Source organism: Spea bombifrons, chromosome 4 (assembly GCF_027358695.1).
Source record: "Spea bombifrons isolate aSpeBom1 chromosome 4, aSpeBom1.2.pri, whole genome shotgun sequence".
NCBI lineage: Eukaryota > Metazoa > Chordata > Amphibia > Anura > Pelobatidae > Spea > Spea bombifrons.
Window position 1 is genome coordinate 18,199,331 of NC_071090.1, and position 5,479 is coordinate 18,204,809.

General features: G+C 40.5%; 1 long non-coding RNA gene across 1 annotated transcript; it reads right to left on the minus strand.

Annotated features, from left to right (window-relative positions):
- Positions 1–4,559: 4,559 nt before the first annotated feature.
- LOC128492629 (uncharacterized) lies at positions 4,560–4,943 on the minus strand. The gene is made up of 2 exons (XR_008354117.1): positions 4,780–4,943; positions 4,560–4,735 (listed from the first exon to the last, which is right to left on the minus strand). It is a non-coding gene; the product is annotated as an uncharacterized LOC128492629 (long non-coding RNA).
- Between the last annotated feature and the right edge of the window lie 536 nt (positions 4,944–5,479).

Consider the following 5,479-nt stretch of genomic DNA (forward strand, 5'->3'; position numbering starts at 1 on the left):
ATACTTATATATGTCCTCATTTGTCAACTGCTTCTGTTTTAATATACTAAATGTGCCATTTCTTTATTAGCTGTTTTCGAGAAAATGTGTCAAACAAGTATTTAGAGTTCCGGCGCATAGGCATAAATCCTCAATAAAATGTTTGTGAAAACAAATTTTATTAGCTGTAGGCCACGTTTTTTTAATCATTTTAATTTTATGCTTGATCAAAGATGGTAAAAATAATTGTATGTAAATGAACCCAGCAAATGTCTGCTGACAAAAACTGGAGTTATTTTAGTACTACATGATGAAAACGAGCTTTTATTGTATCAATGTGTACTATAACAACTCATTTTACATCTGTCTGTCACTAGTTCCAGATTTATGATAATGTTTCATTCCTTCATGTCTCTTTTTTTTTTTTATGGAACCTCCCAGAATCTGTGGACAGATGTCTCCATGACTGGCAGAAAAGGAATTGAATATTGACTTGGCAGATGTCAGGCATGAGCAAGCAAGATGCAAGACTTGAAAGCGAGTATAGCTGGAGCCATAGCCACTCACCCTTGTTACCAAGAAGCCTAATTGAGGCTCAGTGGCTCATTCAGATAGGACTGATGAGTTATAGGTAGGCATGTAGGCAGGGGGTTTTAACAGTTGGGTGCCAGGTTGCTGAAAATCAGTGAGAGGGGTGTATAGTCAGGGACAGATTAACAATGGGGCAAATGGTGCATTTATAGCACTTGCCGCAGTGTAATTTCTATATTAGTACACAGTGTACAAAAGAAATACATGACATGGAGAACGTAAAGGCCCCATGCCGTTGAGCATTCTGAGCATACTAGCGCATTTCCCAGCCACCTCTTTAAGAAAGGCACAACACAATAAAATTTTTCTTTTTTATTATTATTATTATGTAATAAATAATTCTTTGGAAAAGGAATGGCCACAGTGTTTACAAGTTTAACTGATTTAGAAATAGTTAACCCGAAACAATAACATGGTTAATAACCTTTCCCTGGGAACCCCAAGGCCTTCCCCCAGAAGGCCAAACTGCACCAACAGCCGCAAGTCACCTTGATAGTGCCCCCATATGACCCTTATCTGTCACCAATAAATAAGTGAGCAACCAGGTTCCAAAATCAAAACATTCCACATAAAACACCACGACCTCAAGGCCTCTTCGATTCCTTCCTGAAAATCTGTACATAGTATATCTAAACCGATGTCATGTAAGTGGACCCCATCAGCCGTTTTGTGCTCCAATAGCCTATGCCGAATCACAAGACCCTTATTCTTAGCCACAAAACGTGACACTGCCTGGTTCACTTTAACCCTTGACCTATATATAGCCTTATCTGATCTTCCGCGGTACAATATTGTACCATGCTACCACAAGCTCAGGGAATCAAGACCACATCCTAAGCAAATCACATTTTATATCTATAATCAGACGTTATATGAGGACCAAACCAAAGTCCCTTCCACCCGCACGGATTAAAAGAATATCAGGCTGCATATCATACCTTGTATGTTGTGACAACTCAGACAAGACGTTCTCCCACACAATACCCCTCAAGTCTATCCACTGTACGTCCGTCTGTAGGGTGACCACGTGTCCTGGGCAGCCTCAATATGGAGTCTGAGTGAAGGAGATCTCAGCCAATCAGGAGTCTCTCCTTCACACCAACTCAGAGTAAGCTGCAGCCAGCACCAGGTATGTGCGTTTGACTCTGTGTGTGTCACTGTGTTTGTTTGTGTCACTGTGTTTGTCTGTTTGTGTGACTGTGTGTAATTTCTGGTAATAGAGGGTTTAACATTCTCTGAATCTACTCATGCCTGGTATTAGAGGGGTTAACATTCTATATCAACTCATGTCTGCAATGAATGTATGTATAATATTAAATCTGAAATCGACATGGTTTCCAGGGCTTCTTAATAATTGATATATAATAGTATACGTGAATCAGGGTGTATGTGAGATATATATATATATATATATAACTAGACTTGTGCATTCATCTTCGGGGGAACATAAAAACGAACACGAAGAGTATTGAGGTGGAAAGATACTTAAAACTAGATGCGGGTCTTCTCTATTTTAGCGAGAAGCTTTGGCTCGTTTTACCTATCATGACCTCATTTGGAATGATTGACAAACATATGAGGATTAGGTTGGTGGCAGAACGAAGAGAAGTTCCACCAGTAGAAATTGGTTTATGGTTGTCCAATATCACCTGGCCTGCCACACATCGAGGGGGTTTTGCATAATTTCTTTGGGGGAGAGTGGGGCGTATGGGTGCCGCCCAGCCTATTGTTACAATTTCAACAATGACCATTGCAGGTGGGGAGCGTTCTATCGTTTCAAGCACAAATGCTCTGGTTGTGAAGGATCCTACCTCATCTCCTGTTGCTTCAAGAACGGTAAGGGTGTTGACCGCTCTAACTCGGGGTGAACAGCCAGGACGCCAGTGTACGTTGTTGCGATGCAGCAGTGGCTAAACAGGTATAGAAATGAGAAGGCTGCAAGAATTTTGTTGGAGGGTTTCATAGAAGGGTATTTCCTCTAAAGACGTCCTCTCTGCAATGAAAAGTGCCAGGGAGGAGCAGTTACGTAGTTGCCTCCTCTTCAACCGGGAAGCCCCGAAGTATATAATACACGAATATTACGTTTGACGAAATCACACAATAACACGGAATGGGGCGTCCTTGCTGCATTTGACGTGACCACGTAGAACACGGAAGTGAGACAAGCGGATCATGGGACGAGATGAAGCCACACATAAAAGAAAGTCCTTCAAGCAAATAAACTTTACAATACCTCCTGAGGAAGCCACAGCAAAACGCATAGAGGATATGTACATTGATTTTTATATTGACTTTTTAAATACTTTTTAATACATTTTTAAATATCCAATATATTTATCTATTTATATTATATTTATAAAATAGATCCTTAGGGCTAGTCCCTCAATAAAATGATATGTTATTTTAGTATCGCTATTTATTGAAGGCTGTCCCTAATAAAGGGCATTTATGGTGGGGATATATACCCCTGGAACCATTTAGCTTCATCTGTTTGTGGCATCAAGTTTTACTGGAACCCCCGGAGGAAGGAAAGGAAACACCAGCAAGAGAAACACTGGTCCTCTTACTCAAGCGCATTTGGTACATCTGGTGTACAACTAACGGTGTGAGTGCATCCATTTTTTTTATCGTACATTGTTAGAATATACTACACTATTGTGGCTCTTTTTCCTTTGTTTTCAGTCCATCTGGATTCACAAAGATATTGACAATAAGCCTGAAAATCACGTTTTTATTGTGAGTGCAATGAATGCTTTTTATTATTGATGAAAAATATTGCAACAGTCTACACTATCACTATTTTTTTCTTTTATTTGATCTTATATGAGCGCACCCAAGTTGAAGTATTCTGATATTGTTCAGCATTTGGAGACTGTTGATGTTGGGTGGCAGCTGTAAGATTGAAAAGTCAAGTATATGTATATGTATATATATATATATATATATATATATATATATATTTCTATTACTTTATCACTATTCTCTTGTTTGGGATTTTTTTTTGTGTTTTAACACATTCTTTATCACTATATGTACACATCCAGCATTTAAATATTTAGTTTTACTGGGCTCCTCATCACATTTACTGATATATATTATATTAATCCTCCCCTAACCTGGTAAGGTGAATGACATTTGTCCTGCCCATCAAGCTTGTGGTCGGCTGGTGGTTTTCACTGGTGTATGGCAGTGTATGGAGCCATTGGTATTATTGGACGATTCCTTTCATATGTCTCTAAACTGCCGAATAACCCCTATGGGTTTGCAAATGAGTGGGAAGAGGGAAAGATTGTAAACATATACACAGACTCCCGTTATGCTTACGGAGTCCTGCATGACTTTGGCTTGGTTCCTAACCTCCAGTTGAAAGGTTGTAAAACACACAGACCTGATACATGAGCTACTAGAAATGGTAAAACTACCTAAAGCTATAGCTGTTATTAAATGGCTGGCACATCGGCGAGCAACAGATCCTATCACTAAGGGTAACAACAGGGCAGACGAAACAGCAGCAAGGGCAACTCTTATGTCCAAAGATAATGAAAACTTGACAATGCATACTCTTATAACAATACTCTCAGACAAGCACCCAAACTCACAGAAAGTGGGAAAACTTAAGCTGTCTGCCAGAAAATTATGTTTGGAAACATGAGGATGGTAGATTGTGTGCACCTAGAGCAGTGATGGCGAACGTTTTTGGGCCTGAGTGCCCATTTTTGTGCATCAAAACAAGTTGCAGACCTCAAAGTGCCAACACTGCATATTAAACATGGAGAGGACGTTTTTTCGGTACAAAATGACTATACACAACAGTATGCATCAATATAACATATTAATAGATATTAAGAGATTATTTTAGGAAAGGCAGTGGGACCCAGGGGACATTTCAGAGGACTGTGGGAAACAAGAGATGCAAACTATTGAGCTTAAATAATAACAACAGAGAATTAAGTATTAGCTCTTTCCAATATCTGCGGTGGGAGCGGGAGGCGTCCGTCTTCCCGTGGTGCGCGCTTCACAGCTGAGCGCCGGAACAGCAATCACATTCCTATCATGCCCAGGCATATCCAGATTCCAGGATGTACTCGCAGACTTGGCATGATAGGAGTATGATTGCCCTATCTACCCCTTCTCACTCCCTTCTGCCCTATCTACCCCTTCTCCCCTATCTACCCCTTCTCCCTATCTACCCCCTTTCCCCTGTCTCACTCCCTTCTCCCCTATCTACCCCTTCTCACTCCCTTCTCCCTATCTACCCCCTTTCCCCTGTCTCACTCCCTTCTCCCTATCTACCCCCTCCTAACTATCTACCCTCTCCCTCTTTGAAGTTCACTTACCTTTCAGGAGTCCTGCGGTGGGGGTGCAAGGCCTCTGCCTCCCAGATCTGCCACTGTATGGAACAGAATAGAGTGATGGGAGTTATGATGTACTTTTAGAGCATAATTAGATCATGAAAAAGACATTGGAAATGGTACAGCATAACACCCATCACTCTCACACACTTACCAAACCACACATATATACCAATCCACACATATACCAAACCACACATATATACCAAACCACACATATATACCAAACCACACATATACACCAAACCACACATATACACCAAACCACACATATACACCAATCCACACATATACACCAATCCACACATATACACCAATCCACACATATACACCAATCCACACATATACACCAATCCACACATATACACCAATCCACACGCATACCAATCCACACATATACACCAAACCACACATATACACCAATCCACACATATACACCAAACCACACATATATACTAATCCACACATATACCAATCCACGCATATATACTAATCCACACATATACCCATCCACACATATATACTAATCCACACGCATACCAATCCACTCTCACTTA